Here is a 23,867-nt window from a genome sequence, read left to right as displayed (position 1 = left end):
TTGCTTACCCTGCTCAGTTAAGAAATCAGTGCTCTGGTATGGATTGTCCATAGCTCTTAATGTCAGTGTTGCAATGAGGCAGCACACATACACACACACACATATATATGCACAGATACACACCTGTTGTTTTGACAGCAAACCAAAAAAGGCTTATAATGTCCATTCAGCATTATATTGTGAACTTTCTGGCCCCATAATAACTATGTACATCATATCTAAAGTACTTTATTTTTCTGGAGCCCTATAGTTTGAGATACTTTATCAGGACAGCAAATTTTGCAAACCATTGATTTGTCTCCAGTGGTTGATGTCCACTCTAGTTAAATGCCTTTCCAGTCCATGCACATGCACTTCATATTCCCATTTTTAAGTTCTGTGTTGGTAAGCAAGCATTTACTTTATTTTATTATTTTATTAAGTTGTATGCACTGTTCTAATATAGGTTTTATGCTTCCACAGTGTGTTGACATCAAGAATGGGTTAATGCTAGGCTGAGAGTAGAATCTCAGTATGACACCAAAAGATCTTGTAACTGTCAAACACATCTCAAAGTCAAAGTATACTTTATTGTCATTTAGGACTACACAAGTGCAGCCTAAACAAAAGTCCAAGTATCAACTCACCAGAGGGTACATATGCCGCAAAGACAACAAGAACAACAGTATAACATTTCAATTAAAAAAAAAATATTCAGTACAAGACCCACAGAAGGATAAATAAACCAATAATAACAGCAAAAACACACAAGCCTCCCTTCAACAAGAGTTTTATAATTCCACTGATGCTGCAAATTTACCCAGGTCTGATATGACATGAATTATTTCAACAGTACACTTTCCCAATACACACCCATCCTTAATCTTGTCATACCCGCAAACAATGGGTGCAGATTTGTTAGTATTTGGTGTCAGATGATTTTGAGCCCTGTAATGGACAATGCCAGTCTAGCATGGATTATGTGTGAAATCAGAGAGTGAATGAAAGAATAAATGCTTTTGAACCAGCATTTACCTTGTAAAGCATTCTGCAAGATTTCCTTATTTGTTTTACTGAGTACAGTTTTGGCCATTATAACATTGTCTGTAAACTTGTTGTGCCTGAGCCATCTAGTTTAAAGTCATTCATACAGATGTTAATAAACAGAACAAGACTGTATCACCATGTCCATCTTTAAGGTAGTGCTGACATGTTTGTACCGACTACTATCTGTGCTTCAATCATTTTCTTATCCACACTAAAACATTCTTATCTGACTCTAATTGAGATTTAGGGCTACAACATTCTTACTGAGCACCCTGTGATCCACATTGACAAATGCTTGGCTCAGCTCAGTAATTATTATGCCAGTCTATAACATGCTGTCTTTTCTTTGGCTCATGACACAGCCCTAAAAATGGAGGTTTATATTGTTACAAGGGTCCTTCCTGAATCCATACTGGGAGATAACATGTATTCCTTGTTCAATTTAACTGCTCTACAGATCAATCACATACAGTTCTCTGTATAACTTTCAAGATACCACATGGTAAATTTACTGGTCTGTAAAAATCACATATATTTCTGTATCCTTTACCCTAACATATGACTCCTGTGATTTGCTTCCTTACATTTTTGGACTTACATTCTGCTATAAATCTGTTTTATATATGAAATGGAGCTGCTGCTTCTATAACTACATTCATTTTTATTTATTTTTTATTTTACATTTGTGACCGGGCTAGTCTAGCTGGATATATTTCCATTTTCAGTAGAGGCCCGGGGAGAAAAGCTCCACAAAAAAAAACAAAAAAACAAAATAGAACAAAGTAGACAAAGTAAAATTCATCTCAAAATTAGTAATATCTGTTGGGATCATGTGTACTTTCCCATTGTAATAAGTTTATATTATACAATGCATTTCTGATGCAGTTGCATCCATAGTACTAACAGCTTCCAATATGGTTGTAGCATTTGTATCTGTATTCTTTCTTTCTTCCACTTTCTGCACAGCAACTGCGGGAATATACAAGCTGTAACCAGTTGCTTCAGGTGTGGCCTCTTATCTATGGGCAGCCATTATTATGTACTACTGTGATGACATTGTTACTGTCTTTTATATTTAAATTTCCCTAATAGGCTTGTTAAGCCTTTAATGCTGTTAATAACACTGAATACAATGTCACCTCTTCCCTTTTCCTATCGAGTGTTATTCTTTCCTAAATATGTTTACAAAGCTAACTGTACTTCATTTGAACTATTTCTCCTACTTCTCATCATCTCTTGCAAGCCAAGTTCTTATTTATGATTTTTTTTCTTTCTAATAGCATCTCTAGCCTTTTAGTGTATCATACCATCTATCTTCCTACCCTTTTAAATACATTTCTCCTCCCTCTCAGATGAACTGACCCAGTTCCAAATATCATTTTCTTTGGTCATTCTTGTGCAGTCTCCCTGCTTTCACTTGTAGTATGCATAGTTTCCAACATCAGATTTCCAGTCCTGTGGGGTTTTTTTGCCCCTTTAGCATTATCTTTAGACAGTAACAATTGCTTTTCACTAGTGGTGGTGTCATTTTATACTGAAATTTCCATTTCTCTTTTGATTTAAAAGAACATAGGTTCATAGGTTCATACTAGGCTATCTGCCCTAGGGCATTTATAAGCCTAGCCAGAATGTGTTTGGCTTTCGCCACCCATTTTAAATTTATTTTGCTATGCCCTTTTTCGAGGTTAGTATACTGTGCCTCTGTCTAACAGTGACACAGAAGTGATACCCGGGGTAAACCTACGATCTCCCATCCACTCATCAAGATTCCTCTTGAAGAGAGTCAATGAGGGACTCTGCCTAACCTGGACTGGGATTTTATTCCAGAGTGAAGGGAGCCTCTGGGTTATGAATCTGTCCCTCCAGCATGTCCTATTTATTTCAGTGCTGAGGTTCAAGTCTCTCGAGCGCGTAGCTCGATGGGATTTAGATATTCTGAGGTGCAGCATGTCCATTAATTCCGGGTTGGACATGGCTTTATACGTCAGGCACAGATCGCCTCTGAACAGGCGGTATGCCACTGAGTAGAGCTGGAGTTTCTTTAACCGGGCAGCATATGGCATCTGTTTGAGCCCTTTGATCCTCTTGGTGAGGTACTTTTGGGGTCTTTACAGTTGCTGCAGGTGTCTGGTAAGGTACATCCCAAAAGGGGCATTGTACTCAATTATGGGCCTGATGAGGGATGAGTAAAGAGGCACGATGACGTCCCCTGATCTAGATGTGAATCCCTTCATGATTAGGTGGGCTATATAAAATGTTTTCTAACCACTTTGGCCACGTGGTTGTCAAATGAGAGATTGCTATCAACTTGGGTCCCCAGGTCCCTAATTACTTCTTCTGTACTTAATGGATTACCACCTATGTGGTAATTTGTGGGCACTTTGTTTTTGCCAAAGGGGATGACTATACACTTTTTGGCATTTAGCTTGAGGTCATGGCTCTGGCACCAGTTGTCTGTTTCTATGAGGCCCTTTTGGAGGATGCTTGTGTCGGCTGGAGAGTCGATTATGGCGCCCAGTTTGCAGTCATCTGCGAACTTGGTCAGCCACAGTCCTTTCGTGTTGGCCTGTACCTCTAAGAAATATATACCGAACAAGAGAGGTCCCAGGACTGAGCCTTGTGGGACACCACTTGTAACTGGTTTGGAGTCTGACATGGCTCCAGCAATTCTAACCATGTGGGTTCTGTCCTTGAGCCAGTTTTCAATCCATCTAGTGACATAGGTGTTTATATTTAAGCTGGTGAGCTTATCTATAATGCCCGAGTGGGGTATTGTATCGAAGGCTTTTGCGAGGTCCAGGTAGGCTGTGTGGACCACCTTCCCCTCGTCAATGGCCTTGGTGACTGTTTCAAAGAAATCAACCAGGTTTAAGAGGCAGGATCTGCCCTTAACAAAGCCGAACTGGGTAGGATCCAGTGTTTGTAGGTCCCCAATATCTTTATTTATGAGGTCCATGATGATCCTTTCCATAGCTTTGCAGACCAAGCTAGTCAGGCTTATGGGGCGATAGTTTCCAGGATCCATTGAGGCACCACCTTTATGGAGAGGGACCACTGTTGCTGTACGCCACTCTTTGGGCACATATCCTGTAGTAAGGCTGAGATTGAACAGTAGTTTTATGTTTGGGTTTAGCTCTTCTTGGAGTTCATGTAGGACGAGCCCAGGACACCATCTGGTCCCATTGATGCTGTGTTTTTGCTTTGGAGAGGGCGGCTCTTACCTGAGCATCTGAGATGTCAGGGGGCCAGCACTCTGCTGGGATAGATATTTGCCCTTTTGGTGGGGAGGGGGGGAGAGAAGTTTGCGCTGAACCTGTCAGCTAGGATGTTGGCAATGTCTGTGGGTTCGGTGCATTTTTTGTCATTTTGGACTAATTCTGAGCATATCTGGGAATTACCACCCAGGTTCCTAACATAACTAAAGAAAGCCTTGTGATTATCCTTAGTGTCCTGTGCAATTTTTCTCTCGAAGTTGGCCTTAGACAATTTTATGTGTGCCCGTAGTTTTTTGCTAATACTGATCAGTGATGCCTTCCCTTTTTGGGATTTTGCTCTATCATTTAGTAGCTTCCTCCTTCTATTGTATAGTTTGTTTATGGCTGGGGTCCACCAGACAGGACGTCTGCCTTTGGAGGATTGGGTCTTGGTTTTATTTGGGATCGCATGATCCATGCATTCCTAAAGGTGTTCATAGAATGCGTTTATAAAGGATTCTGCAGTCTGGGCCGTATTTTCCACAGGCCCGGGGGCTTTGAAGGATTCCACCTCAGTTTTGAGGAGTGTGAAATTTGCTTTAGAGAAGTTTTTCACTGTGGTTTTCTGGGCAGGGGGTGGGGTCAGGATGTGAATATCCAGTGAGATTAGTTTATGGTCTGATCTTACCAGTGAGGGATACACTTCTGGTCTGGAGCATAGAGTCCCCATGTTGGTGATGATCAGGTCCAGTATGTTTTCCCCTCTTGTGGGAGTGGTAACAAGTTGTTCCATAGCATTTGAGTTTATAAATTCTAGGAACCTTTGGGCTAGGGTGTTGGAGCACATGGTTATTTCTAGATGGCTTCTGCATAACTTGAACAGGATTTAGATTTCTTATAAAACTAATCAAATCTTTAAAAATCTACCTTCACTGTACCAATTTGTTTATAGCTATTTTCAGTCTTCATACTGCTCAGTCCTCATCTCCAGTTGCTACCAGGCATTTCTGTAGGAATTTTGGAAGATCTCATCTGATTGTTATGACACTCTCTATAGACAATGCCATCTCATCTGATTGTTATGACACTCTCTATAGACAATGCCATCTAGGTTTCATTATAAGTTCTAATAAAATAACCTGTACATGTATTTATCTTGGAAATCTAGTTCTAGTCACTTGGCTTTAATGTTTTTCATACTTTTTGTAATTCTCTATTTTGATGAATGTCATTAGTCTTGATTGGCATCAAGTATTTTATTTTATTTTGTTACATCTAGAACTCCCTGAATTTCTTTATAGTATGTTAATCTCAACATACTCCATCTTTCTCTTAGTTTTTCTTTATCATCTGGCAGCAAAATGCTTCTTCAGATATCATACTTAATAGCTTAATTCAAGTGGGCTTTAAATAAATACCATCTCAATGAAACATTTAGTATTTTCCTAAAAGACAGACTGTCTATCTAGCAAGATTTTATTAGTGTATATTATTTTTTATTCCAATAATGTGTTAACGTGTCACGCTATAAATGCCAGCTGGACCACTTATTTGTTAACACTGTTAGTTTAGGCAGCAAAGACAATTCAGAAGACATAAAAAGAAATGTCTCTGCAAACCTTTCTGCCCATGTCATTACCATTGCTAAAATGATAAGAAAAAAATTATTATAACACATTGACCTAATGACACAGGAATATGTGTGTTGATTATGAAGACGTTGCAGGGCACTCTGGGTAATGGGGAAGACCAGCATGCTTCCATACTGTAAGAGGAAGAAAAGGACTGCATCAGTCACATAGCAGAAGATACCATGGTCCACTAAAAGTAGATTATTTACTTTTTAGTCACACAGCTGTTGTACTGTAAAGAAAGTTAATGCACAGCACCTCCCCCATCACAACTCAGCACTCTAACAATTAGTAGGCTCCAGGCCACCAGCTGTACATATTGTGTTGCATGAATCTCTAGCCTGATTGAGAGGGTAACAACAGGACCTTTACAGAGAGATTAAAACCATTGTATATCTGAAACTTGTAGATGTAGATGGAAGTAGTTACCTCTTTAAAGGTAGCACAGCTACCACTTGGAATTGTATAAAATGAGCTATAAAGTTAGTTTGTTTTAAGGATAAAATAAAAGTTAGAAATCAATGTTATGAGAATAAATATCTATTTTATCAAACTTAAAAACATAAAACCAATTGAATCATTATAGACTTACCCAACACCCGTTTCATTTGTGCTTAGTACTGTGGAGTCTGCATGTTCTCCCCGCGGTCGAGTGGCATTCGAAAAACATGCGTAAAATGGGCATGCCTTCATTGAAGGTTGGGCGTCGAGTTGGCACCTTGGCACCGTAAAAATCTACTGCCAATCATTAGCAGACTGGAGTTTCGCTGTGGCAAACTCTAACCGGGAGAAGCTGAAAGAAGAAGAACTAAAAAAAAATCATATCTCAAAAAAGGGAATGTAAATGTAGTACATCTCTACTCTGTGCAAATGACTCTACATGCAAATTGCTCTCTGAATTTGATTGTAAAAATGATACTATTCACATATTTCATATGTATGTGTTCTTTTGCATTATTCTATGAATAATTTGTACAAATGTATGATTTTATGCTTGCTTGTTTTAATTTCTGTAATTGTTTTTATTGTTACTTGTTTTCATTTCTGTAATTGTTTTTATTATAGAGCTTTTCTCCCCGGGCCTCCACTGAAAATAGGCCTTTTGGGCCCAATGGACCTCCCCGGTTATCAAACTGGAAATTAATCAATCAATCAATCAATCAATTAATTAATTAATTAATTAATTAATTAATTAATTAATTAATTAATTAATAGTACTCCTTAGATGCTTGTTTAACACATCTGAGACATTCTAAATTAATATATTACTTCTGGCTTAATGTCTGATAAATAAGTCATTTTAATACATTTGTTTTTTTTGTTTGTTTTACTTTTATTTATTTAGTAACCACTTTTATCAGTGACAAATATTTTACTAGGAAACTCTTTCTTTACAAAGATCTGACTTGGGAATAGGATAGAACTGAACCTCATAAAATCTAAGATTTTAAGATATTTAACTGAGCCATCCATCCAGATTTTTAAATAATAAAGACTAGAAAACCAGTTTTCCCCTTTAATGAAATATAAGATCTTCACTGACAGGATGCAAAAGCTTCAATTATCCATTTCCCCATTAAGCCTGTTGTACAATAATGATTTTATATGAAAAAATAATTTAATAAAAATGAACCATCACAGTCATTTCTGTCACCTGTTGGGATGTGGGCTGTGATGAGTGTTCCTGTATTATGTGTAGTCATGGATGTGTGGCTCTGAAGAGTGTTCCTGTATTAAGTGTAGTTATGAATGCATGGCTATGATGAGTGTTCCTGTATTATGTGCAGTCATGAATGTGTGGCTGTGACGATTGTTCCTGTATTATCTGTATTCATGGATGTGTGGCTGTGACGAGTGTTCCTCTATTATGTGTAGTCAGGGATGTGTGGCTGTAATGAGTATTCCTGTATTATGTGTAGTCATGGATGTGTGGCTGTGACGAGTGTTCCGGTATTATGTGTAGTTATGGATATGTGGCAGTGATGAGTGATCCTATATTATGTGTAGTCATTGATGTGTGGCTGTGATGAGTGTTCCTGTATTATGTGTAGTCATGGATGTGTGGCTCTGAAGAGTGTTCCTGTATTATGTGTAGTTATGAATGCATGGATATGACGAGTGTTCCTGTATTATGTGCAGTCATGAATGTGTGGCTGTGACGAGTGTTCCTGTATTATGTGTAGTCATGGATGTGTGGCTGTGGCGAGTGTTCCTCTATTATGTGTAGTCAGGGATGTGTGGCTGTAATGAGTGTTCCTGTATTATGTGTAGTCATGGATGTGTGGCTGTGACGAGTGTTCCTGTATTATGTGTAGTTATGGATATGTGGCAGTGACGAGTGATCCTGTATTATGTGTAGTCATTGATGTGTGGCTGTGATGAGTGTTCCTGTATTATGTGTATTCATGCATGTGTAACTGTGATGAGTGTTCCTGTATTATGTGTAGTCATGGATGTGTGGCTGTGATGAGTGTTCCTGTATTATGTGTAGTCAGGGATGTGTGGCTGTGACAAGTGTTGCTGTAGTATGTGTAGTCAGGGATGTGTGGCTGTGATAAGTGTTCCTCTATTATGTGTAGTCATGGATGTGTGGCTGTGATGAGTGTTCCTGTATTATGTGTAGTCATGGATGTGTGGCTGTGATGAGTCTTTTCGTATTATGTGCAGTCATGGATGTGTGGCTGTGATGAGTGTTCCTATACTATGTGTAGTCATGGATGTGTGGCTGTGACGTGTGTTCCTGTATTATGTGTAATCATGGATGTGTGGCTGTGATGAGTCTTTTTGTATTATGTGTAGTCATGGATATGTGGCCATGATGAGTGTTACTGTATTATATGTAGACATGGATGTGTGGCAGTGTTGAGTGTTCCTGTATTATGTGTAGTCATGGATGTGTGGCTGTGATGAGTGTTCCTGTATTATGTGTAGTCACGGATGCGTGGCTGTGACAAGTGTTCCTGTATTATGTGTAGTCATGGATGTTTGGCTGTGATGAGTATTCCTGTATTATGTGTAGTCAGGGATGTGTGGCTGTGACAAGTGTTGCTGTAGTATGTGTAGTCAGGGATGTGTGGCTGTGATGAGTGTTCCTGTATTATGTGTAGTCATGGATGTGTGGCTGTGACAAGTGTACCTGTATTATGTGTAGTCATGGATGTGTGGCTGTGACGAGTGTCCTGTATTATGTGTAGTCATGGATGTGTGACTGTGGTGAGTGGTCCTGTATTATGTGTAGTCATGGATGTGTGGCTGTGACGAGTGTTTCTGTATTATGTGTAGTCATGGATGTGTGGCTGTGACGAGTGTTCCTGTATTATGTGTAGTCATGGATGTGAGGCTGTGATGATTGTTCCCGTATTATGTGTAGTTATGGATGTGTGGCTGTGATGAGTGTTCCTGTGTTATGTGTAGTCATGGATGTGTGGCTGTGATGAGTGTTCCTATATTATGTGTAGTCATGGATGTGTGGCTGTGATGATTGTTCCCATATTATGAGTAGTTACGGATGTGTGGCTGTGACGAGTGTTTCTGTATTATGTATAGTCATGGATGTGTGGCTGTGATGAGTGTTCCTGTATTATGTATAGTCATGGATGTGTGGCTGTGACGAGTGTTCCTGTATTATGTGTAGTCATGGATGTGTGGCTGCGGCGGGTGTTCCTATATTATCTGTAGTCATGGATGTGTGGCTGTGATGAGAGTTCCTGTATTATGTGTAGTCATGGATGTGTGGCTGTGATGAGTGTTCCTGTAGTATGTGTCATCATGGATGTCTGGCTGTGGCGAATGGTCCTATATTATGTGTAGTCATGGATGTGTGGCTGTGACGAGTGGTCCTGTATTATGTAGAGTCATGGATGTGTGGCTGTGGTGAGTGGTCCTGTATTATGTGTAGTCATAGATGTGTGGCTGTGGCGAGTGTTCCTATATTATATGTAGTCATGGATGTGTGTCTGTGATGATTGTTCCCGTATTATGTGTAGTTAAGGATGCGTGGCTGTGATGAGTGTTCCTGTATTATGTGTAGTCATGGATGTGTGGCTGTGACGAGTGTTCCTATATTATGTGTAGTCATGGATGTGTGGCTGTGATGAGTGGTCCTGTATTATGTGTAGTCACGGATGTGTGGCTGTGACGAGTGTTTCTGTATTATGTATAGTCATGGATGTGTGGCTGTGATGAGTGTGCCTATATTATGTGTAGTCATGGATGTGTGGCTGTGATGATTGTTCCCATATTATGTGTAGTTACGGATGTGTGGCTGTGATGAGTGTTCCTGTGTTATGTAAAGCCATGGATGTGTGGCTGTGACGAGTGTTCCTATATTATGTGTAGTCATGAATGTGTGGCTGTGATGATTGTTCCCGTATTATGTGTAGTTACGGATGTCTGGCTGTGACGAGTGTTTCTGTATTATGTAGAGTCATGGATGTGTGGCTGTGATGAGTGATCCTGTATTATGTGTAGTCGTGGATGTGTAGCTGTGACGAGTGTTCCTGTATTATGTGTAGTCATGGATGTGTGGCTGTGGCGGGTGTTCCTATGTTATGTGTAGTCATGGATGTGTGGCTGTGACAAGTGTTCCTGTATTATGTGTAGTCATGGATGTATGGCTGTGACGAGTGTTCCTGTATTATGTGTAGTTATGGATGTGTGTCTGTGATGAGTGGTCCTGTATTATGTGTAGTCATGGATGTATGGCTGTGGTGAGTGGTCCTGTGTTATATGTAGTCATGGATGTGTGGCTGTGGCGAGTGTTCCTATATTATGTGTAGTCATGGATGTGTGTCTGTGATGATTGTTCCCGTATTATGTGTAGTTACGGATGTGTGGCTGTGATGAGTGTTCCTGTATTATGTGTAGTCATGGATGTGTGGCTGTGACAAGTGTTCCTATATTATGTGTAGTCATGGATGTGTGGCTGTGATGAGTGGTCCTGTATTATGTGTAGTCACGGATGTGTGGCTGTGGCGAGTGTTTCTGTATTATGTATAGTCACGGATGTGTGGCTGTGATGAGTGTTCCTGTATTATGTGTAGTCATGGATGTGTGGCTGTGACGAGTGTTCCTGTATTATGTGTAGTCATGGATGTGTGGCTGTGACGAGTGTTCCTGTATTATGTGTAGTTATGAATGTGTGGCTGTGATGAGGGTTCCTGTATTATGTGTAGACATGGATGTGTGGCTGTGACGAGTGTTCCTGTATTATGTGTAGTCATGGATGAGTGGCTGTGACTAGTGTTCCTGTATTATGTGTAGTCAGGGATGGGTGTCTGTGATGAGTGTTCCTATATTATGTGTAGTCATGGATATGTGGCTGTGATGATTGTTCCCGTTTTATGTGTAGTTACAGATGTGTGGCTGTGACGAGTGTTTCTGTATTATGTATAGTCATGGATGTGTGGCTGTGATGAGTGTTCCTGTATTATGTGTAGTCATGGATGTGTGGCTGTGATGAGTGTTCCTGTGTTATGTGTAGTCATGGATGTGTGTCTGTGATGATTGTTCCCATATTATGTGTAGTTACGGATGTGTGGCTGTGATGAGTGTTCCTGTGTTATGTGTAGTCATGGATGTGTGGCTGTGACGAGTGTTCCTATATTATGTGTAGTCATGGGTGTGGCTGTGTTGATTGTTCCCGTATTATGTGTAGTTACAGATGTGTGGCTGTGACAAGTGTTTCTGTATTATGTATAGTCATGGATGTGTGGCTGTGATGAGTGTTCCTGTATTATGTGTAGTCATGGATGTGTGGCTGTGATGAGTGTTCCTGTGTTATGTGTAGTCATGGATGTTTGGCTGTGGTGAGTGTTCCTGTATTATGTGTAGTCATGGATGTGTGTCTGTGATGATTGTTCCCATATTATGTGTAGTTACGGATGTGTGGCTGTGATGAGTGTTCCTGTATTATGTGTAGTCATGGATGCGTGGCTGTGAAGAGTGTTCCTATATTATGTGTAGTCATGGATGTGTGGCTGTGATGAGTGGTCCTGTATTATGTGTAGTCATGGATGTGTGGCTGTGACGAGTGTTTCTGTATTATGTATAGTCATGGATGTGTGGCTGTGATGAGTGTTCCTGTATTATAAGTAGTCATGGATGTGTGGCTGTGATGAGTGTTCCTGTATTATGTGTAGTCATGGATGTGTGGCTGTGATGAGTGTTCCTGTAGTATGTGTCATCATGGATGACTGGCTGTGGCGAATGGTCCTATATTACGTGTAGTCATGGATGTGTGGCTGTGACGAGTGGTCCTGTATTATGTGTAGTCATGGATGTGTGGCTCTGGTGAGTGGTCCTGTATTATGTGTAGTCATGGATGTGTGGCTGTGGCGAGTGTTCCTATATTATATGTAGTCATGGATGTGTGTCTGTGATGATTGTTCCCGTATTATGTGTAGTTACGGATGTGTGGCTGTGATGAATGTTCCTGTATTATGTGTAGTCATGGATGTGTGGCTGTGACGAGTGTTCCTATATTATGTGTAGTCATGGATGTGTGGCTGTGATGAGTGGTCCTGTATTATGTGTAGTCACGGATGTGTGGCTGTGACGAGTGTTTCTGTATTATGTATAGTCATGGATGTGTGGCTGTGATGAGTGTTCCTATATTATGTGTAGTCATGGATGTGTGGCTGTGATGATTGTTCCCATATTATGTGTAGTTACGGATGTGTGGCTGTGATGAGTGTCCTGTGTTATGTATAGTCATGGATGTGTGGCTGTGACGAGTGTTCCTATATTATGTGTAGTCATGAATGTGTGGCTGTGATGATTGTTCCCGTATTATGTGTAGTTACGGATGTCTGGCTGTGACGAGTGTTTCTGTATTATGTATAGTCATGGATGTGTGGCTGTGATGAGTGATCCTGTATTATGTGTAGTCGTGGATGTGTAGCTGTGACGAGTGTTCCTGTATTATGTGTAGTCATGGATGTGTGGCTGTGGCGGGTGTTCCTATATTATGTCTAGTCATGGATGTGTGGCTGTGATGAGTGTTCCTGTATTATGTGTAGTCATGGATGTGTGGCTGTGACGAGTGTTCCTGTATTATGTGTCATAATGGATGTCTGGCTGTGGCGAATGGTCCTATATTATGTGTAGTCATGGATGTGTGGCTGTGACGAGCGGTCCTGTATTATGTGTAGTCATGGATGTGTGGCTGTGGTGAGTGGTCCTGTGTTATATGTAGTCATGGATGTGTGGCTGTGGCGAGTGTTCCTATATTATGTGTAGTCATGGATGTGTGTCTATGATGATTGTTCCCGTATTATGTGTAGTTACGGATGTGTGGCTGTGATGAGTGTTCCTGTATTATGTGTAGTCATGGATGTGTGGCTGTGACAAGTGTTCTTATATTATGTGTAGTCATGGATGTGTGGCTGTGATGAGTGGTCCTGTATTATGTGTAGTCACGGATGTGTGGCTGTGACGAGTGTTTCTGTATTATGAATAGTCATGGATGTGTGGCTGTGATGAGTGTTCCTGTATTATGTGTAGTCATGGATGTGTGGCTGTGACAAGTGTTCCTGTATTATGTGTAGTCATGGATGTGTGGTTGTGATGAGTGTTCTTGTATTATGTGTAGTTATGGATGTGTGGCTGTGATGAGGGTTCCTGTATTATGTGTAGTCATGGATGAGTGGCTGTGACGAGTGTTCCTGTATTATGTGTAGTCAGGGATGGGTGTCTGTGATGAGTGTTCCTATATTATGTGTAGTCATGGATATGTGGCTGTGATGATTGTTCTCGTATTATGTGTAGTTACAGATGTGTGGCTGTGACGAGTGTTTCTGTATTATGTATAGTCATGGATGTGTGGCTGTGATGAGTGTTCCTGTATTATGTGTAGTCATGGATGTGTGGCTGTGATGAGTGTTCCTGTGTTATGTGTAGTCATGGATGTTTGGCTGTGGTGAGTGTTCCTGTATTATGTGTAGTCATGGATGTGTGTCTGTGATTATTATTCCCATATTATGTGTAGTTACGGATGTGTGGCTGTGATGATTGTTCCCATATTATGTGTAGTTACGGATGTGTGTCTGTGATGAGTGTTCCTGTGTTATGTGTAGTCATGGATGTGTGGCTGTGACGAGTGTTCCTATATTATGTGTAGTCATGAATGTGTGGCTGTGATGATTGTTCCTGTATTATGTGTAGTTACGGATGTCTGGCTGTGACGAGTGTTTCTGTATTATGTATAGTCATGGATGTGTGGCTGTGATGAGTGATCCTGTATTATGTGTAGTCGTGGATGTGTAGCTGTGACGAGTGTTCCTGTATTATGTGTAGTCATGGATGTGTGGCTGTGGCGGGTGTTCCTATATTATGTCTAGTCATGGATGTGTGGCTGTGATGAGTGTTCCTGTATTATGTGTAGTCATGGATGTGTGGCTGTGACGAGTGTTCCTGTACTATGTGTCATCATGGATGTCTGGCTGTGGCGAATGGTCCTATATTATGTGTAGTCATGGATGTGTGGCTGTGACGAGCGGTCCTGTATTATGTGTAGTCATGGATGTGTGGCTGTGGTGAGTGGGCGTGTGTTATATGTAGTCATGGATATGTGGCTGTGGCGAGTGTTCCTATATTATGTGTAGTCATGGATGTGTGTCTGTGATGATTGTTCCCGTATTATGTGTAGTTACGGATGTGTGGCTGTGATGAGTGTTCCTGTATTTTGTGTAGTCATGGATGTGTGGCTGTGACAAGTGTTCCTATATTATGTGTAGTCATGGATGTGTGGCTGTGATGAGTGGTCCTGTATTATGTGTAGTCACGGATGTGTGGCTGTGACGAGTGTTTCTGTATTATGTATAGTCATGGATGTGTGGCTGTGATGAGTGTTCCTGTATTATGTGCAGTCATGGATGTGTGGCTGTGACGAGTGTTCCTGTATTATGTGTAGTCATGGATGTGTGGTTGTGACGAGTGTTCTTGTATTATGTGTAGTTATGGATGTGTGGCTGTGATGAGGGTTCCTATATTATGTGTAGCCATGGATGTGTGGCTGTGACGAGTGTTCCTGTATTATGTGTAGTCATGGATGAGTGGCTGTGATGAGTGTTCCTGTATTATGTGTAGTCAGGGATGGGTGTCTGTGATGAGTGTTCCTATATTATGTGTAGTCATGGATATGTGGCTGTGATGATTGTTCCCGTATTATGTGTAGTTACGGATGTCTGGCTGTGACGAGTGTTTCTGTATTATGTATAGTCATGGATGTGTGGCTGTGATGAGTGATCCTGTATTATGTGTAGTCGTGGATGTGTAGCTGTGACGAGTGTTCCTGTATTATGTGTAGTCATGGATGTGTGGCTGTGGCGGGTGTTCCTATATTATGTGTAGTCATGGATGTGTGGCTGTGACAAGTGTTCCTGTATTATGTGTAGTCATGGATGTATGGCTGTGACGAGTGTTCCTGTATTATGTGTAGTTATGGATGTGTGGCTGTGATGAGTGGTCCTGTATTATGTGTAGTCATGGATGCATGGCTGTGGTGAGTGGTCCTGTGTTATATGTAGTCATGGATGTGTGGCTGTGGCGAGTGTTCCTATATTATGTGTAGTCATGGATGTGTGTCTGTGATGATTGTTCCCGTATTATGTGTAGTTACGGATGTGTGGCTGTGATGAGTGTTCCTGTATTATGTGTAGTCATGGATGTGTGGCTGTGACAAGTGTTCCTATATTATGTGTAGTCATGGATGTGTGGCTGTGATGAGTGGTCCTGTATTATGTGTAGTCACGGATGTGTGGCTGTGGCGAGTATTTCTGTATTATGTATAGTCATGGATGTGTGGCTGTGATGAGTGTTCCTGTATTATGTGTAGTCATGGATGTGTGGCTGTGACGAGTGTTCCTGTATTATGTGTAGTCATGGATGTGTGGCTGTGACGAGTGTTCCTGTATTATGTGTAGTTATGGATGTGTGGCTGTGATGAGGGTTCCTGTATTATGTGTAGTCATGGATGTGTGGCTGTGACGAGTGTTCCTGTATTATGTGTAGTCATGGATGAGTGGCTGTGACTAGTGTTCCTGTATTATGTGTAGTCAGGGATGGGTGTCTGTGATGAGTGTTCCTATATTATGTGTAGTCATGGATATGTGGCTGTGATGATTGTTCCCGTTTTATGTGTAGTTACAGATGTGTGGCTGTGACGAGTGTTTCTGTATTATGTGTAGTCATGGATGTGTGGCTGTGATGAGTGTTCCTGTGTTATGTGTAGTCATGGATGTTTGGCTGTGATGAGTGTTCCTGTATTATGTGTAGTCATGGATGTGTGTCTGTGATGATTGTTCCCATATTATGTGTAGTTACGGATGTGTGGCTGTGATGAGTGTTCCTGTGTTATGTGTAGTCATGGATGTGTGGCTGTGACGAGTGTTCCTATATTATGTGTAGTCATGGGTGTGGCTGTGTTGATTGTTCCCGTATTATGTGTAGTTACAGATGTGTGGCTGTGACAAGTGTTTCTGTATTATGTATAGTCATGGATGTGTGGCTGTGATGAGTGTTCCTGTATTATGTGTAGTCATGGATGTGTGGCTGTGATGAGTGTTCCTGTGTTATGTGTAGTCATGGATGTTTGGCTGTGGTGAGTGTTCCTGTATTATGTGTAGTCATGGATGTGTGTCTGTGATGATTGTTCCCATATTATGTGTAGTTACGGATGTGTGGCTGTGATGAGTGTTCCTGTATTATGTGTAGTCATGGATGCGTGGCTGTGAAGAGTGTTCCTATATTATGTGTAGTCATGGATGTGTGGCTGTGATGAGTGGTCCTGTATTATGTGTAGTCATGGATGTGTGGCTGTGACGAGTGTTTCTGTATTATGTATAGTCATGGATGTGTGGCTGTGATGAGTGTTCCTGTATTATGTGTAGTCATGGATGTGTGGCTGTGATGAGTGTTCCTGTATTATGTGTAGTCATGGATGTGTGGCTGTGATGAGTGTTCCTGTAGTATGTGTCATCATGGATGTCTGGCTGTGGCGAATGGTCCTATATTATGTGTAGTCATGGATGTGTGGCTGTGACGAGTGGTCCTGTATTATGTGTAGTCATGGATGTGTGGCTGTGGCGAGTGTTCCTATATTATATGTAGTCATGGATGTGTGTCTGTGATGATTGTTCCTGTATTATGTGTAGTTACGGATGTGTGGCTGTGATGAATGTTCCTGTATTATGTGTAGTCATGGATGTGTGGCTGTGACGAGTGTTCCTATTTTATGTGTAGTCATGGATGTGTGGCTGTGATGAGTGGTCCTGTATTATGTGTAGTCACGGATGTGTGGCTGTTACGAGTGTTTCTGTATTATGTATAGTCATGGATGTGTGGCTGTGATGAGTGTTCCTATATTATGTGTAGTCATGGATGTGTGGCTGTGATGATTGTTCCCATATTATGTGTAGTTACGGATGTGTGGCTGTGATGAGTGTTCCTGTGTTATGTATAGTCATGGATGTGTGGCTGTGACGAGTGTTCCTATATTATGTGTAGTCATGAATGTGTGGCTGTGATGATTGTTCCCGTATTATGTGTAGTTACGGATGTCTGGCTGTGACGAGTGTTTCTGTATTATGTATAGTCATGGATGTGTGGCTGTGATGAGTGATCCTGTATTATGTGTAGTCGTGGATGTGTAGCTGTGACGAGTGTTCCTGTATTATGTGTAGTCATGGATGTGTGGCTGTGGCGGATGTTCCTATATTATGTCTAGTCATGGATGTGTGGCTGTGATGAGTGTTCCTGTATTATGTGTAGTCATGGATGTGTGGCTGTGACGAGTGTTCCTGTATTATGTGTCATCATGGATGTCTGACTGTGGCGAATGGTCCTATATTATGTGTAGTCATGGATGTGTGGCTGTGACGAGCGGTCCTGTATTATGTGTAGTCATGGATGTGTGGCTGTGGTGAGTGGTCCTGTGTTATATGTAGTCATGGATGTGTGGCTGTGGCGAGTGTTCCTATATTATGTGTAGTCATGGATGTGTGTCTGTGATGATTGTTCCCATATTATGTGTAGTTACGGATGTGTGGCTGTGATGAGTGTTCCTGTATTATGTGTAGTCATGGATGTGTGGCTGTGACAAGTGTTCCTATATTATGTGTAGTCATGGATGTGTGGCTGTGATGAGTGGTCCTGTATTATGTGTAGTCACGGATGTGTGTCTGTGACAAGTTTTTCTGTATTATGAATAGTCATGGATGTGTGGCTGTGATGAGTGTTCCTGTATTATGTGTAGTCATGGATGTGTGGCTGTGACGAGTGTTCCTGTATTATGTGTAGTCATGGATGTGTGGTTGTGATGAATGTTCTTGTATTATGTGTAGTTATGGATGTGTGGCTGTGATGAGGGTTCCTGTATTATGTGTAGCCATGGATGTGTGGCTGTGATGAGTGTTCCTGTATTATGTGTAGTCATGGATGAGTGGCTGTGACGAGTGTTCCTGTATTATGTGTAGTCAGGGATGGGTGTCTGTGATGAGTGTTCCTATATTATGTGTAGTCATGGATATGTGTCTGTGATAATTGTTCCCGTATTATGTGTAGTTACAAATGTGTGGCTGTGACGAGTGTTTCTGTATTATGTATAGTCATGGATGTGTGGCTGTGATGAGTGTTCCTGTATTATGTGTAGTCATGGATGTGTGGCTGTGATGAGTGTTCCTGTGTTATGTGTAGTCATGGATGTTTGGCTGTGGTGAGTGTTCCTGTATTATGTGTAGTCATGGATGTGTGTCTGTGATTATTGTTCCCATATTATGTGCAGTTACGGATGTGTGGCTGTGATGATTGTTCCCATATTATGTGTAGTTACGGATGTGTGGCTGTGATGAGTGTTCCTGTATTATGTGTAGTCATGGATGTGTGGCTGTGACGAATGTTCCTATATTATGTGTAGTCATGAATGTGTGGCTGTGATGATTGTTCCTGTATTATGTGTAGTTACGGATGTCTGGCTGTGACGAGTGTTTCTGTATTATGTATAGTCATGGATGTGTGGCTGTGATGAGTGGTCCTGTATTATGTGTAGTCGTGGATGTGTAGCTGTGACGAGTATTCCTGTATTATGTGTAGTCATGGATGTGTGGCTGTGGTGGGTGTTCCTGTATTATGTGTAGTCATGGATGTGTGTCTGTGATTATTGTTCCCATATTATGTGCAGTTACGGATGTGTGGCTGTGATGATTGTTCCCATATTATGTGTAGTTACGGATGTGTGGCTGTGATGAGTGTTCCTGTATTATGTGTAGTCATGGATGTGTGGCTGTGACGAATGTTCCTATATTATGTGTAGTCATGAATGTGTGGCTGTGATGATTGTTCCTGTATTATGTGTAGTTACGGATGTCTGGCTGTGACGAGTGTTTCTGTATTATGTATAGTCATGGATGTGTGGCTGTGATGAGTGATCCTGTATTATGTGTAGTCGTGGATGTGTAGCTGTGACGAGTATTCCTGTATTATGTGTAGTCATGGATGTGTGGCTGTGGTGGGTGTTCCTATATTATGTCTAGTCATGGATGTGTGGCTGTGATGAGTGTTCCTGTATTATGTGTAGTCATGGATGTGTGGCTGTGACGAGTGTTCCTGTATTATGTGTCATCATGGATGTCTGGCTGTGGCGAATGGTCCTATATTATGTGTAGTCATGGATGTGTGGCTGTGACGAGCGGTCCTGTATTATGTGTAGTCATGGATGTGTGGCTGTGGTGAGTGGGCGTGTGTTATATGTAGTCATGGATATGTGGCTGTGGCGAGTGTTCCTATATTATGTGTAGTCATGGATGTGTGTCTGTGATTATTGTTCCCGTATTATGTGTAGTTACGGATGTGTGGCTGTGATGAGTGTTCCTGTATTATGTGTAGTCATGGATGTGTGGCTGTGACAAGTGTTCCTATATTATGTGTAGTCATGGATGTGTGGCTGTGATGAGTGGTCCTGTATTATGTGTAGTCACGGATGTGTGGCTGTGACGAGTGTTTCTGTATTATGTATAGTCATGGATGTGTGGCTGTGATGAGTGTTCCTGTATTATGTGTAGTCATGGATGTGTGGCTGTGACGAGTGTTCCTGTATTATGTGTAGTCATGGATGTGTGGTTGTGACGAGTGTTCTTGTATTATGTGTAGTTATGGATGTGTGGCGGTGATGAGGGTTCCTATATTATGTGTAGCCATGGATGTGTGGCTGTGACGAGTGTTCCTGTATTATGTGTAGTCATGGATGAGTGGCTGTGACGAGTGTTCCTGAATTATGTGTAGTCAGGGATGGGTGTCTGTGATGAGTGTTCCTATATTATGTGTAGTCATGGATATGTGGCTGTGATGATTGTTCCCGTATTATGTGTAGTTACAGATGTGTGGCTGTGACGAGTGTTTCTGTATTATGTATAGTCATGGATGTGTGGCTGTGATGAGTGTTCCTGTGTTATGTGTAGTCATGGATGTGTGGCTGTGATGAGTGTTCCTGTGTTATGTGTAGTCATGGATGTTTGGCTGTGGTGAGTGTTCCTGTATTATGTGTAGTCATGGATGTGTGTCTGTGATGATTGTTCCCATATTATGTGTAGTTACGGATGTGTGGCTGTGATGAGTGTTCCTGTGTTATGTGTAGTCATGGATGTGTGGCTGTGACGAGTGTTCCTATATTATTTGTAGTCATGGATGTGTGGCTGTGTTGATTGTTCCCATATTATGTGTAGTTACAGATGTGTGGCTGTGACGAGTGTTTCTGTATTATGTATAGTCATGGATGTGTGGCTTTGATGAGTGTTCCTGTATTATGTGTAGTCATGGATGTGTGGCTGTGATGAGTGTTCCTGTGTTATCTGTAGTCATGGATGTTTGGCTGTGGTGAGTGTTCCTGTATTATGTGTAGTCATGGATGTGTGTCTGTGATGATTGTTCCCATATTATGTGTAGTTACGGATGTGTGGCTGTGATGAGTGTTCCTGTATTATGTGTAGTCATGGATGTGTGGCTGTGAAGAGTGTTCCTATATTATGTGTAGTCATGGATGTGTGGCTGTGTTGAGTGGTCCTGTATTATGTGTAGTCATGGATGTGTGGCTGTGACGAGTGTTTCTGTATTATGTATAGTCATGGATGTGTGGCTGTGATGAGTGTTCCTGTATTATGTGTAGTCATGGATGTGTGGCTGTGATGAGTTTTCCTGTGTTATGTGTAGTCATGGATGTTTGGCTGTGGCGAGTGTTCCTATATTATGTGTAGTCATGGATGTGTGTCTGTGATGATTGTTCCCATATTATGTGTAGTTACGGATGTGTGGCTGTGATGAGTGTTCCTATATTATGTGCAGTCATGGATGTGTGGCTGTGAAGAGTGTTCCTATATTATGTGTAGTCATGGATGTGTGGCTGTGATGAGTGGTCCTGTATTATGTGTAGTCATGGATGTGTGGCTGTGACGAGTGTTTCTGTATTATGTATAGTCATGGATGTGTGGCTGTGATGAGTGTTCCTGTATTATGTGTAGTCATGGATGTGTGGCTGTGATGAGTGTTCCTATATTATGTGTAGTCATGGATGTGTGGCTGTGATGATTGTTCCTGTATTATGTGTAGTTATGGATGTGTGGCTGTGATGAGGGTTCCTGTATTATGTGTAGTCATGGATGTGTGGCTGTGATGAGTGTTCCTGTATTATGTGTAGTCATGGATGTGTGGCTGTGATGAGTGTTCTTATATTATGTGTAGTCATGGATGTGTGGCTGTGATGAGTGTTCCTGTATTATGTGTAGTCATGGATGTGTGGCTGTGATGAGTTTTCCTGTGTTATGTGTAGTCATGGATGTTTGGCTGTGGCGAGTGTTCCTATATTATGTGTAGTCATGGATGTGTGTCTGTGATGATTGTTCCCATATTATGTGTAGTTACGGATGTGTGGCTGTGATGAGTGTTCCTATATTATGTGCAGTCATGGATGTGTGGCTGTGAAGAGTGTTCCTATATTATGTGTAGTCATGGATGTGTGGCTGTGATGAGTGGTCCTGTATTATGTGTAGTCATGGATGTGTGGCTGTGACGAGTGTTTCTGTATTATGTATAGTCATGGATGTGTGGCTGTGATGAGTGTTCCTGTATTATGTGTAGTCATGGATGTGTGGCTGTGATGAGTGTTCCTATATTATGTGTAGTCATGGATGTGTGGCTGTGATGATTGTTCCTGTATTATGTGTAGTTATGGATGTGTGGCTGTGATGAGGGTTCCTGTATTATGTGTAGTCATGGATGTGTGGCTGTGATGAGTGTTCCTGTATTATGTGTAGTCATGGATGTGTGGCTGTGATGAGTGTTCTTATATTATGTGTAGTCATGGATGTGTGGCTGTGATGAGTGTTCCTATATTATGTGTAGTCATGGATATGTGGCTGTGATGAGTGTTCCTGTATTATGTGTAATCATGGGCCGAAGCTTTTCTGTCAGGCCTTCTGCCTATGTGTGTAGTATGACAAGATCCCTGTTGCACCTGCAGCTCTGACATCATATCATTACTGTGCCATATGTGATGATGTGGGTCCACTCAGTCATTCAGAAAGGTCACAGAAATAACCCTTCTTTTCAAACAAAATTTTAACTTTTAATCGAATACACTTTTAAACGGCTTCACCAAGTCAAACTACTGGAATCTCAACTCTAAAAGAGCAGTAACTTGAAGGAAAGCAATACAGTTGCATGTAATCTTTAATCATTTTAGATTATTTTCTGGAAATCCATTTTGTTTTACCACCATGTTTTAGAAAGCAATTAGTTTATAAAACTCAGTTCATGGAAGAGTGGTGGTGCTGCGGTAGCATTGTCGCCTCACAGTTAGACATTGCACATTCAATTCTCAGTTAGAGCGTCTTCTGTGTGTCGACATGCGTGAATGGGCATTCCTTCGCTGAAGGTTGTGCATTAGGCCCAGCAAGCCAGCACGTAAAACTCTACTGCCAATCATTAGCGGACCGGAGTTCCGCTGTGGCGACCCCTAACCGGGAAAAGCCGAAAGACAGTTCATGGAAGTCCTGAGGATCACAATGACTAATGTTCAAGAGAATGTAATACAGGAGTATGTTATTCATAAATATGTCAATGTCATTAAATTTGTTTTTGTTTTACAAAATCAATAAAGACTATAGAGAGGCCCAGTTCCAGATTTTAGGGCTCTGTATACAGTTTCTTAGTTGTGCTTCTTAATGCTTTTTGGCACAAACGTGATGTTACAGTTTTCACAATACCATTATGTATATATTCTTATTGTGTTGCAAGTGTTATTATTAAAATTTTGTGCCTGTGCTGTTACTTTTTGCATACTGTTTCATTCTGAATACTGTTTTTCTTTTGCCTTATGGCCCATGCTGTGCCTGAGAAGTTTTTTCTTACCAGTGCACCTACCAGGCTAACAAATATATAAATAAATGAATAAATAGATAATTGTAAATTTATTAGAAAATGTGTCACTCAGTTTATATTATGCCTTTACATGTATACTTTTGTTGTCACTTTGGTTTGCACTTGTTCCTTCTTCATACAGGTTTGCTTATTTTTGATTTTCTTTTGTAGTGTTTGTCTTTATTTTAAATATTTAGTAACATGAATTTCAACAAAAATAATAATAATAATTAATTTGACTATGTAGAACTAACAGCTCATAAGAGGGTGATATTGTACCACACATGCCATTAATTATGAGCCACATGATTTGTGCTCCAGCTAACTTGAATATGGTTTTGGTAATGCAAATGTAGTATTAGCATTACAGCAGGAGCTGATGGAATTCCTCAGAAAGGTGTGAGATACTGATGGTGTGTGTGTGTGTGTGTGTGTGTGTGTGTGTGTGTGTGTGTGTGTGTGTGTGTGTGTGTGTGTGTGTGCGGCGCGCACACACACACACACACACACACACACACACACACACACACACACACACACACACACACACACACACACACACACACACACACACACACACACACACACAAAATGGGGATCCCAGTTTTAT

The 23,867-nt window shown here is 41.2% G+C and overlaps 1 protein-coding gene across 4 annotated transcripts in view; it reads left to right on the top strand.

Moving 5' to 3' along the window:
* Positions 1–23,867, top strand: part of LOC122816479 (neuronal-specific septin-3-like) — a 1,898,421-nt gene that overhangs the window by 1,754,838 nt on the left and 119,716 nt on the right. The gene's annotated exons all lie outside the window — the stretch shown is intronic.

Source organism: Protopterus annectens, chromosome 12.part0 (genome assembly GCF_019279795.1).
Source record: "Protopterus annectens isolate FY-2018-M chromosome 12.part0, PAN1.0, whole genome shotgun sequence".
Lineage (NCBI taxonomy): Eukaryota > Metazoa > Chordata > Ceratodontiformes > Protopteridae > Protopterus > Protopterus annectens.
Note: the sequence above shows the minus strand (reverse complement) of the source record. Positions and strands in the feature narration are given on the sequence as shown.